Raw genomic sequence first — 13,652 nt, 5'->3', positions numbered from 1 at the left:
CAGCGCAGGGTTAGGCGGGTCCTTCCTGTAATTTCCGTGGGAGGTGGGGTCAGCTGGGAGGCGGGAGCGGGGTGGAGAGAGGGGCTGGGAGGCAGAACAACAAAATGGTGGCAGCAGAAAGCGAAGACGAAAACAATACAAGCAGGGCTTTGCTAATGTACACAATGCTAGCTTTGCACTCAGCGCTACGAGCAATACAATCACCGATCACAATATGCAAAGTGGGCAGCCAGGAGCAGTGAAGCGCTATGATGTTACCAGAGTGCAATCACTAATTTAAAATCACAAGCAGAGAAGCGCTACAATACCAATGCCAGGGGAGCGAGCGCTACGATGTTAGCAGAGTGCAAACACTGATTTAAAATCACAAGCAGAGAAGCGCTACGATACCAATGCCAGGAGAGCGAGCGCTATGATGTTAGCAGAGTGCAAACACTGATTTAAAATCACAAGCAGAGAAGCGCTACGATACCAATGCCAGGGGAGCGACCGCTTCTGAGCCAGCCAGGACGGTCACAGCGCAGGGTTAGGCGGGTCCTTCCTGTACTATCCGTGGGAGGTGGGGTCAGCTGGGAGGCGGGAGCGGGGTGGAGAGAGGGGCTGGGAGGCAGAACAACAAAATGGTGGCAGCAGAAAGCGAAGACGAAAACAATACAAGCAGGGCTTTGCTAATGTACACAATGCTAGCTTTGCACTCAGCGCTACGAGCAATACAATCACCGATCACAATATGCAAAGTGGGCAGCCAGGAGCAGTGAAGCGCTATGATGTTACCAGAGTGCAATCACTAATTTAAAATCACAAGCAGAGAAGCGCTACAATACCAATGCCAGGGGAGCGAGCGCTACGATGTTAGCAGAGTGCAAACACTGATTTAAAATCACAAGCAGAGAAGCGCTACGATACCAATGCCAGGAGAGCGAGCGCTATGATGTTAGCAGAGTGCAAACACTGATTTAAAATCACAAGCAGAGAAGCGCTACGATACCAATGCCAGGGGAGCGACCGCTTCTGAGCCAGCCAGGACGGTCACAGCGCAGGGTTAGGCGGGTCCTTCCTGTACTATCCGTGGGAGGTGGGGTCAGCTGGGAGGCGGGAGCGGGGTGGAGAGAGGGGCTGGGAGGCAGAACAACAAAATGGTGGCAGCAGAAAGCGAAGACGAAAACAACACAAGCAGGGCTTTGCTAATGTACACAATGCTAGCTTTGCAGTCAGCGCTATGAGCAATACAATCACCGATCACAATATGCAAAGTGGGCAGCCAGGAGCAGTGAAGCGCTATGATGTTACCAGAGTGCAATCACTAATTTAAAATCACAAGCAGAGAAGCGCTACAATACCAATGCCAGGGGAGCGAGCGCTACGATGTTAGCAGAGTGCAAACACTGATTTAAAATCACAAGCAGAGAAGCGCTACGATACCAATGCCAGGGGAGCGAGAGCTACGATGTTAGCAGAGTGCAAACACTGATTTAAAATCACAAGCAGAGAAGCGCTACGATACCAATGCCAGGGGAGCGACCGCTTCTGAGCCAGCCAGGACGAATGACAAAAACAAATGAGTCAACTAAACAAAAGAATTCATATGGACTTTGCCCCAAGATCACACTAAAAGTCAATGGTTGTCCCATAAACTTTATAACCGACATCAATGCATCAGTCAACAACATGCCTGTCGAACAATTTAACAGTGCTTGTCACCTATACCGAGACTCAAAAACTCAAACATGAAGGTGTACACATGGGCTTCTTCCAAACTGTTGTGGAGTCAAGGATCGTTCACAGTGACCTTGTGGCATAAAAACTTTTCTGTGCAAGCCCCAATCCATGTTCTTCAAGGTACTTCATCCAGTGAATGGCTGCTAAGTTTTGCAACTGCTGCTGACATGGATGTGATCTCTTTCAATTACAACCTAAACATGCAATCTGAAATTGGGAGGCAGTTCCCATTGCTATTTCATGGCCTAAGAAGGCTCAAAATGTGAGGAAGAGGTGTGACGCAGCGGCCAGGGCAACTGACGCTGGACGCTGGGGATCACGGTTCAATCTCCGGCTCTGGCAGCAGGGGTCTGCCCAGCACCATCTGACTCTGGGCAATAGCTCGCTTAAACTTCCAGACGGCCCCCAGCGCCTTGACACCTTCGGGTAATTGTTCGCGCTTTACAAATACTGGACATACTGGACAAAACAATGAAGGTGCAACTTCACATTTACAAAGACGCCCGGCATGTTGCACAGCGGCTCTGCAGAATAGCATTTCACCTACAGGAAGTGGGTGAAAAATTACTAGAATTGCTGTTGAAACACAACATCATTGAGCCCTCTACTGTTTCCACACCATGGATGTCGCCAATAGTGGCAGTGCCAAAAAAGGACAGCGAAAGTGTAGTGCACATTTGTATGACATGCTTCAGGCCAACAAAGCAATTGGGAGGGAAAAACATCCTGGTCCTTACACTGTAGGTATTATCATGCAGCTAGCTGAACAGAGCTAGAGTCTTGACTGAGCAAGGGATACCATCAACTTGAATTGGAAGAAAACTGTAGGTTGCTACTTTTTCGACTCATACCAGTTTGTTCACATACCAAAGGTTACATTTTGGAGTGTCATCTGTTGCGGAAATATTTCAAGATGTTATACGTAGAATAATTCAACCTCTTACACATGCTTTCAATAATAGTGATGATATACTGATATTTTGGACAACACAGAAGGAGCATGATAAGTTTCTCAAACAAGCGTGTCAGTTACTTATACATACAGGTCTCGCATTAAATGCAGAAAAGTGTGAATTTCACAAAACTAAATTCAAGTTCTTTGGGCACATATTTTCTGATCTCAAGAAAGTATAAGTGTTATCAGTCACCAGTCCCCCACAAGATGTCACCATGTTACATTCTTTGTTGGGCATGAACAGTTAATGTTCAATGTACATTCGTGATTTTGCTACAGTTCAATCCCCATTGTGAGACCCAACCAAATGAGATGTTAATTTCCAATGGTCCTCTGAATGTGACCAAAGTTTCAAAAGAATAAAGAATGCAAATGAAAATGCAACTGAGATGGCCTACTTTGATCCTAAACTACACACTGTGATTACTGTTGATGCAAGCCCGGCGGGGCTGGGAGCAATCCTTGCTAAGCATAATGGACATTCAAATGCACAGAAACACATTGTGGCATATGCTAGCCGAAGTCTGTCTAATACTGAGTGTGCCTATTCGGAGCTGCAAAAAGAGTCTGGCTGTGGTGTGGGCCTGCAAACATTTTCATGTGCTTCTTTACAGAAAGAACTTCTCAATTTTCACAGACCACCAAGCACTGTTCACTATTTTGGAAATCCAAAAGTCAAGATTATCCTTTTGAGAGGTGGTGGTTGCGTTTACAAGAGTGTGGCGATACAATTGTGGATAGGCCAGGCAAGAACTAAAACCCTCCAGATTATTTCTGATGAGTACCACTACAGCGGCACATCTCAATATCGAAGCTTGTTGAGGAATAAACAAACTTCATTAGCACACCAGTGTCTTTACCCTTTGAACAGATTTTTACCTTTACAAATGCAGATAAAGATATGATTGGCCTTAAAAGCATTTTTTTGAGGCACAGTCATGGAGACAGAGTGTCCAACCTCTGAATGACGATGTTGAATTTCAAAAATATCAAAATGTGCAAGATGAACCGTCTGTCACTAAAGAAGCATTGTGCTAAGAGGCTCCAGGATTGTCTTACCCGAGAGTCTGAGACAGCAAGTCATTAAAATCGCTCATGAAGGACATTGTGGCATGGTTGCCACCAAAAGAGCCCTTAGAGATCGAGTGTGGTTCCTTCGCTGGAACAAGAGAGTTGAGAGGGAATTAAAGGAGTGTCACTTATGAAATTACCTTTCTACTAAAGTGACCGAGCATCCACTAACCATGTCTGATCTTCCTGCATGTGCATGGGAAAGAGTGGCCATAGACTTCTTTGGGCTCCTAGTGAATCGCCATCACCTGATGGTGATCATTGACGAGTATTCCCTTTTACCTCTGGTGGAGAAAATGTCATTTCACAACCCACAACAAAGTCATTTTGCAACTTCGACATATTTGCAGTGGGGGGGCATACCAGGCAGTTTCAAGTCTAATGGTGGTCAACCACTTGATAGAAAGGAGTTTAACGAGTTTCCATTCAGACTCAATGTCATGCATCAAAAAAGTATACCCTTGTGACCTCAGGCTAACCGTGTAATGAAACTTTTTATGGGAACCCTCAAACGAGTGATCCAACGTGCATCCATGCGGAGAATCGATCTGGGTTAGGCCTTACGTCAACCTCTCCGTGCTTATCATTCGACTCCTCACCAGTGAGAGTCCTGCTACCCTGATGTTTGGGAGAGCTATAAGAACCAAACAACCACAGTGAAAACTGAACAAACTTGGAATGATGAAGTGGTTCGTGCCACCGATGCTGCTCGAAACTGTCAAATGAAGGAATATGCAGATCAACGTCAGCAAACTGAGGAGATCGTCTTCGAGGAAGGTGACTGATCTCTTGTCAAAAAAAAACGGAAGCAGAAAACAGATCGCCTGTTTGCTGTTGAAGTTCCGACATTTGTGACGCTCAAGAAACACATGATAACAGTGCAACGTCCTGATAAATTCATGTTGTCACATTTCAGATATCTGTCTTGACAACCATCAGTCCCTGTAATTCTAGATGAGGCTGTCCCACCTGAAGGCCCAGATCCGATATTCGATCCTACATCCTCTGTGTCCACTCCGGGTGCAGTTCAACTACCACATACCATGCAGTCTGGCCAAAGTGAGCGAGCACCTCGACGGCTTACTAAAGAAATGTGATCCTGCTGTTGTTTATATCTTTTTTATTTAACAAGGGGGAGGTGTAGTGTCTTAGGACTGTATGAACTAGGATCCATCAGCCCTGAGTGACTCAATGAAAGAATTACTTAATCATGTGGGAGGGATTAAGGTGTGGTTATTAACGATTATGAGATAATGGGAAGTTTCAGTTTGAATGCTGTGAGCTGATGAATAAAAGTGTTGGTTAAAAGATCTTTGTATGGGGTTGTTTTCTGCATGCTCCTGGGCTGGGGAGGATACGACAGGTGCAAATAAGGAATTAGAGGGAGGAATTAAACTCTACAAAGGAATTAGAAAATACAGAAGAGAGAACTTAAGGTTTCAATCAGTGAATGGATATGTCACACTCTCAAACTGGATTGCTCAATACTATAGTCATGTCCACACACTAAAGGAAACCAGCAGTGTTGGACACAATAACAAAAACTGAAATGACATGCTACACTCACGAGAACCAATGGATTTCACATCAAATAGGAGACTGTAACAGATGGACCCCAACTCCTTCACAATCATTTACTTTCCTAAACTCTCCAAAAATGCTTCAAGAAACCTAAAACAGACTACTCAAACAACTACCGGAAACACTTTTTTGGGATTCCTATAACAGCTCACAAATAGGTAGGCAAAAGATGGACCTTTTCTTCTACACATGCAGGCCCACCAAATGAAAATACTTCTTTGCGTACTAGTTAAGTGTTTTCAGCTAAATATAGAACCCTCATATACTACAGATCATCATTTCACCCATTGCAAACTTCAAAGGGGAAGTCTGCATAACCATCTACAAGAAAGGCAACATTCTCATAGAAGCAGCAGACCACAGCCTTCAGACCTTTTATATTCACCTAAACACCATAAAAGCTTCCTTAATCTCAAACGATATTCCACTTCACCTACCTCCCCAGCCAGTAACTCACAGTCAGAGTGCACCAGGCAAAACCATTCCACCTCTAGAACCATCCTGCCGCCTTGACCGAACTCTCTTCTCTGCTCATCCCTCCCTCAGCTTCACACAATCTTCACAGAACCTTAATGAAATGCACAGAGAGACACAGAATAACCACAGAATAACACCTTCAACCAAGATACCAACTACTATGACATTTACACACTGAAGCTTTTCAATTCCTAAACTGTCCCATATTATTGGTCTTTCCTGCCTATAACCAAACAAACCTCCAATAGCTTCACGCCCGACACCTAAACTTAAACCTCTAAATTGCACAATATATGGTACCTAGCAAACCATCCACTCTTAACACACATGTTTACACAATAATAAATACAAACTATTGGAGCCCTTCAGAACACCACATAGGCAACTCAACTTACTCCTAACATACTAACTTCTCAACCCTTCCACTCAAACTACTCTGATAACTGGCACTCCAGCCACTCACTAATGCCCCCACATCCATCTGTACTACCCACAGTTCTACATAAAATAGACAATAGACCTGAAAGCCTAACCAAAACCATTTCAAACAACCTCACCTGAGACGCATGAGCTGACAAAAAACTAATAATTAAATGAAGCACTAAACATCAATCCTAGAATGGAGCAAACTGAAACAACCCTGGCCCACCATCCTACTAAGAAATTACATGATAAGGCCAATACAGACCAACAACTGGATCTCAAGAGAAGAAATGGACTCACTGTTCAAGTCCATTCCTACAAAAAGCACAATCTTGGGCCCTAACAGGTCTAAAGAAACCGGCAATATGATAGACATCCAAACCGCAGTATTAGCATATAAGCAGTCCAGATCAAGCCAAATCAATCACCAAAACAAACCTAAAATACACACTCCATAATAGATTTGCAATCAAACACACCACAGCATTAGCCGAAAAAAATCTTACACAACACTCTAACGGAAAATGCTCTGCAGACAACCTGACGTCACACTGCAGCAAAACTATGTCTGACATCCTGAACCATGTAGCCCATCTAAAATGTAAGAGACTTAGGAACAACCTATCATCAGGCCCATGGTACAAGAAAGAACTAAGTGGAGAATGGCGACATCTTAGACCAGCAGAGAGAAGATGGAGACAGGACCCCTCAATCACACACCTCACCATCCTAAGTCAAGAAAGAAACAGGTACAAGAAACACACCATCTTCAGATAAAAGCTAGACAAAGCTAAAATGAATGCTCAATAAACTATACAACCTCACCCCCCACTGTCCAACAAACAAGTGCCACATCTGAACAATGCAAGGACTTTTTAAATTATTTACAAACAAGTCAGAGAAGATTAAACTCTCCCTGATCAATTGCCACACTACCGTCAGCTCCTCAATACCACCACAATCACAACAAAACCACGAGACAGAGAACAGAAAAAAACACCTCACTATCAGTGAAGAATGATGCAACCTGGAAGGAACTCAGGTCACTCAATTAAACAGATCTCAATAGAGTCATGTTGGACCTGAATCCAACAACACACATAGTCGACCCATTCTCCACACTCTTAGTAAACGATTTTAGTCACCTAATCACATCACTATGGACCAACCTAATTAATGGCTGTTAGAATATGAGTTACTGGTTGACCAGGTGTAGTCCCTGTTCATGCAATAACTACAACTACAAGCAATCCCTTATTAACTTATGTTCACCCTCTGGTAAGAGCAGTTACATGTAACTTAGAGGCAGCATCTAAAGTATAGGTGCAACACTTCAAACTGTAAAACAGTAAAAACACCACACAAAAGAATTTCACGCCAGGTTAGAAAAAAAGAGCTTAATTTTATAAATAAAACAAGATCAAAAATGACATGAATGCAATCCGTATGGCCGAATTATGAATTTTAAAAGAATCAACTGTAAAATAACACACATCTGGTCACGCTAGACTGGGTCGAAGTCAAATATACAGGCCGACTGCCCCGGAGCATGGTTTAGATACAGTCCAAGGTTAGCCCGCTGAAGTTTTACCTTCTCAAGTTTTGCACCAAGAGTCCTGTTCACGGAGAAGAAGCTCACAGGGAGCAAGGAGAACGTAACTGGTGATGGTTGGTGGGGCTTAAGGAGCAGGCTGGGCATTGCAGATGTATGGGATGGGGCCCTGCGGTAACAATCCACATGGGTGGGCGATACTTGCAAGGCAAAGAGACAAACTTGTGGAGGCTTGCGCTGTTTCTCTGTGTGAGCTGTTTGATTCCGACGCAAACGAGCCCGTTCATGAGGAGCCCCTTAGCTTTATTTTAAGAGCTCGAGAACCACACCAAGGGCCCAGGACCTGAGAGTTAGTGTATAAAGACGCAAGGGACACCCTACTCATATAGAACCAGGGTACTTACAGTTATACAAAGAAGCAGAGGTTCCTGTGGACACTTAATGATTAATATTAATATATATATCAGCACAATCGCAATCAAGTGGAGGTACATACATGTCAAAGAAGAAAATTACATATAACACAGAGTGTGTAGAGAAACAAGGTATTTTTTATGAAAAATATCACATTTGTTATAGAATTTTAGTGCAAAGTGACCTATCAAAATGGATTTGCTGAATTTGCTGAATTGTAGCAGACATCTCGTGTGTGGAGAATGTCATAAAACAGTTTAATCCAGACTAAGTTTAAAGAAGTGTGGAATCGGGATGGGCGTCGCCTGAGCAGCCTCATGGAGTGAAATTGATTCCCCTGGCAGTGAGGCGCCAATTACTGACTACAGTCAAGCCGTCAGTACAACTTTGTAAAGTCTCTGTGGCAACTGGGATTTCTAATTAAAGATTTTTCGTCACATCTCATGGCGAATTGAACCATCAGGCACTTAGAAGAGGTTTCAACTATTCCTCTACACACATGGCGGATGCACATCGCGCCACTTTTAAGATATCAACCTTGTCCAAGTCCTGAGGAGAATCCGTGAATTGTGTGGATTCGAAACGCATTGTCTCTTGTGAGCTTGGGGGATTGTGTATATATTGTGCCTTAAGGAATGTAGTAATAATGTTTTCCTCTTGTGTAGGCAACATCGGTTTGAAGACATAACCCCCGGTCTCTTGTCCTAGGCAGGACAATTACCAACGTCTAGTTAAGAATCTAACTGCCCGCTTGGTGCCTTATGGAAAAACTAGGACTGGTGTTGTACTTTCAATGTTAATCGTATTTCACGCGATTGTCTAAGTTTGTTTCACTTGTCATTTTAGTCTTTGAATTTTTTCGTTTTTAAGTGGAATATAACATTGTGTATAAATGTGTTTTTGTGAATGTGGTGTCCTGTAAATGGAAGCTTTCTTTTCTAAAAAATAAAAAAATTGTATTTGCTTCGCTAAACTAAATAATTTAAAACAAGCTAAATAAAGCAATAAGAACCCTAGAAGTCCTTCTGGGCACACTCTTTTCTCTTGTATTTACAGTGGTCCAGTCCAGGATGTTTTAGGACCCGAGCCTTCTTTGTTCTCAACTTTCTAGTAATTGCATTTTCAGAATTGCAACTTAGCATCCAACTTCACCATAAGTTTGGGTTTATGAATTGTGATTTCAGAGACACCAGACTTGAAGGGTTTATCTTTCCTCTATTAGAAATTACACTTAAAGATCTAATAAGGTAATCCCAATGTTATCCTATGCAAGAGCTGGGCCTTGATGGAGTCAAAAACGACTTTGAGAGTTTTTCCCTACCAGGCCATCTAGAACTTAAAAGAACATGTCCTGCCATGTAAATACATTTCATCCTACCCTCAGGGTTTTCCAGGGTCTACCTTGGAGTGACATATGTATAAAAAGGGCGGTTTGGGCCTGGCAAATGTTTTATTTTGCCAGGTCGCCATGCCAGTGTAAACTGTGCACATACAGGCACTGCAGTGAAAGGCCTGAGACCTCATTAATGGTACCTACTTAAGTGGGTGGCACCATCAGTGCTGCCGCCCACTTGTAGCATTTAATTCACAGGCTCTTGGTGCATGTATTACTACTTTACTAGGGACTTATAAGTAAATTAAATATGCCAGTTAGGGATGAACCAATATTACCATGTTTAGGGGACAGAGCACAAACACTTCAGCACTTCTTAGTTGTGGTAAAGTGCGTAGAGCAAAAACAATGTCAGAAAAGTGAAGGAGGAAGGTAAAATGTTGGTGGGAAGCCTACCTAAAGGCTGTCAGGGCCAACAATGCCTCACTAGCACAAGGACCTGTTATTGACTGCTTAAAACTAGGGAAGGTTACTCCACTCTTCGAAAAGCCAGATGAAGACCCAGAAGACCTAAACAAGGATTCAGTACAGAAACAGCCTTCCTCAAAGTCACTGATGACATCCTCAAGATACTGGATGAAGGAGACTCCTGCCTTCTTATACTCCTTGACTTATTCCCAGCATTTGACACAGTCAACTAAAAAAATACTCATAAACACTTTAAAAGCAAGCATGGGTATTGCCGGCACAGTCCTGAATTTTCACTGCGTAATTAAACAAAAGGTTGCCGCTAGTCAATCTGAAAGCATCAGTTTATACTCCAACCTCTGTAAACCAAGGAGTTCCACAAGGCTCACCAACTCTGTTCAACCGATACATTGAGCCACTAACAATGATCCTGAAACATTCCAACCTTGCATTCCATCAATATGCAGTTGATGCCCAACTCTGCATCATGTCATTAAGTTATGTCCTCTGCCTGAACAATACTTTAGGGGCTAGATGTAGGTAAATAGGTTTTACCGATTCTTAAATACCGAATTTTACCGATTCGGTATTTAAGAATCGGTAAAATCTATGTTGTAAAAAATCGGTAAAAAATACCGATTCGGTAAGATTCGGTATTCACCAATTCGGTAAATACCGAATCGGTATTTGCTATTGAATCCTATGGGCCTTGAAGCCCATAGGATTCAATAGCAAATACCGATTCGGTATTTACCGAATCGGTAAAAATACCGAATTGCCAAGGGGGACAGGGTGTCACTTTGACACCCTGTTGCACCCCTGTTTCTGGCTTGTATGCACAGGTGTACATGCACAGATGTGCATGTACACAAGAATTTGTTATTTACCATGCAATTGTATTGCATGGTAAATACCGAATCCTGAAAGCCCTGTAGCAGTCTTAAAAGTGCTACCTACATTGGAAACATACAGAATCTGTAATTTTACCGAATCGGTAAAATTACCGATTCTGTATGTTTTCAAGGGCCCTACATCTCCATAGGCCAATGCCGGTCAGAAACGGCCGAAAATCGGTATTTTCTGCCGTTTCCGACCGGTATTGGGCTACCTACATCTGGCCCTAGATGAGGTACAAGAATGGCTATCTGTGGTATCTGGTCTTCAGTGCTATGCATCTTTCCTGCTTCTCTTCCTTGCTGCTCAGCCATAGTGGATGTGCTGTGGAATGTTAGAGTGCATAGTGAGGTAATGGAATGTTGGGGATGCCTGGTTGTGGAGTGTCAGTTGGGAGTATGGGCTGAGCACAATCATCGATCCTACCAAATCATTTGGAATTATGCTAGACAAAAGTCTGAGCATGACTGTGCAAGTAAACTCAATGGCAAAGAATGCACCACACAACCTTGAACTCCCCTTCATCCCAAAGAAGACCTCTAACATGTGGTGCAAAATTAGTGATATCTAGGCTGGCCTAAGGAAATGTGACTCTCGGGGACCTTGCAAAAACATACCTAGGCCCCAATGAAAGCCACCTTTAATGTAATAGTAAGACTCATGTCAGGTGAATGTAGCCCAGACCACATTACTCTCACACTCTCTAGGCTTTACTGGCTACTGATGGAGCCAGAATCACTTTCAAAACTGTCTGTATTACACAACAAAGCTGTGTAGTTATTGAGAAACCTGACCAGATCAGGTAGAAATCGCACACTCTGGAGCTCTGACATATTACGACTGGTGAAACCCAGATTTAGGAAAGAAAGGATATACACATCATTCACAGGAAATGCACCCAGAATCTTAAACTCACTGTCACCGAAGATACAATCAAATCAGTCATGGGCATGAGAGAGCCATTGATTAACTGCTGCTTGGAAGACACCTAGGCCCACAAGAGAAACAAATGTCTTCTGTACATTCGCTATAAAGAAAGTTTCCTCAATCTCCTGCTTAGCTGTTCAAAACTCCATAGAAAGGCAGACAGAAACCAACACACAACCTTGAAACTCTTCCTAATTCAATATAAACCTCACAAACATGCAACCGATGACAAACAATGGACAAACTTATGTAATGAACTATCAAGATACCATGGGCAAGATCTAGGTAAAAGCAGTGTAGTGAGTCCTTAATATCGATTTTTAGGAAATCACTATTAAGGACTCGCAAAATGTCATGTAGGTAGGTATCGCAATATTTTTTGTGATTCCTTAATATTCCTTAATTGCAAATTGTGATTCGCAATCAAGGAATACCTTCCCATTCAAATCCTATGGGCCAAGAGGTTGCGCTACCAGAACACCGGCAAGGTGAAATGCTGATTCAAGAAATAAGGCATACAAACAATAGAGTGCTGAATCGGTGGAGTATCTCCAGTAAATCAGAAATAACTGAGGAGCCAAGATGGAATAATAGATACAAATCCATAAACTCTATCGTGATTCCCTTGTGAAGATACTTGAGGATATTTGGTCTGGTTTTATGGGAAAAGTCATGTTTTTAATCTGAGTCCTGAGGAAGGTGTTTAAGAATTACAAGACACACAGAAACACGTCTACATGTGGACAAAATAATGTATTATTGTTAGACCTGACATCATTGGCTTGAGTCTCTCCTCCATTTTTTTCTGTTTGCCTCCTCTGTTTACGATGTTTTGCTGGTATATCGCTCTGGGCACTGTGCCACTGCTGATCAGTGCTGCGGTGCAAGTGCTCCCTATGTTAAATTACTGTATTGATTGAATTCCATGTTTGGCTTATTTGGTTTACTGTCAGTCCCTAGTCTAGTGCACGCGGAGTGCCGGGGCTTGTAAATACAAATGCCGCTAGTGGGCTTGCAGCACCTGTTGTGCCACCCACACGAGCGGAATAGTAAAAGTATGTCTACATTTCTGTCATTGCGAGACCTACGTGCAGTCTTGTACTGTCACGCGGACTGCGCAAGTACGCCTACTTGCAAGTCCTCCAAACCTTCCCTTAGCTTCATATTAGTCACCCCTATGGTAGGCCCAAGGGCAGGGTGCATTGTAAGTATAAGGTAGGACAAGCCTGACGAAGTTGGCATGTCCTAATAGTGAACTACCGCCATATTCATACTTCACTATCGTAAGGTCGCCTGCTCTCCATTAGTTAGAATGGGCTGCCGGGATTAATAATGGTATGATCCTAGTGGGCTCGGGGAGCATGGTGCAATGTCGAGTTTGGTATCCCTGAACTCAGAGTTTGATAACGCATCCATTTGGGTGGATGGTTTTTGCACTCTGGGTTTGAAAATAGCACTTTTAAAAAGTGACTATTTTCTTGTCTAACTATTTCTGGTTTCTGCTGGTTTGGTGTGTGTGTGACTGGGGCTGGGTGGCTCCAGAGTTCTGAATGAGTCAGTGTGGGGTGAGTGGTGCATTTGCATTGAGAGTAGGGGAAGAGTAGCTCTTGATAGCCGGCCCTGCCCGATACAATGCTGGCTCCACCTCCTGCCGAGCGACGGATAGCTCTGCTCCTGCCAGTGACAATACTGGCTCCACCTCCTGCTGGTCGTCTGAGGACCCAGCCCTGCACCGTGAATCGGCCAGGTGTCACCACCTGGCTACACCCACCACAGACCCGGAATGAGGGGGAGTTCCCCTGCATGGACAAAGGGATCAAAGCCAAAAAGGGGTATAA

Source organism: Lissotriton vulgaris, chromosome 3_1 (assembly GCF_964263255.1).
Source record: "Lissotriton vulgaris chromosome 3_1, aLisVul1.2, whole genome shotgun sequence".
NCBI lineage: Eukaryota > Metazoa > Chordata > Amphibia > Caudata > Salamandridae > Lissotriton > Lissotriton vulgaris.
Note: the sequence above shows the minus strand (reverse complement) of the source record.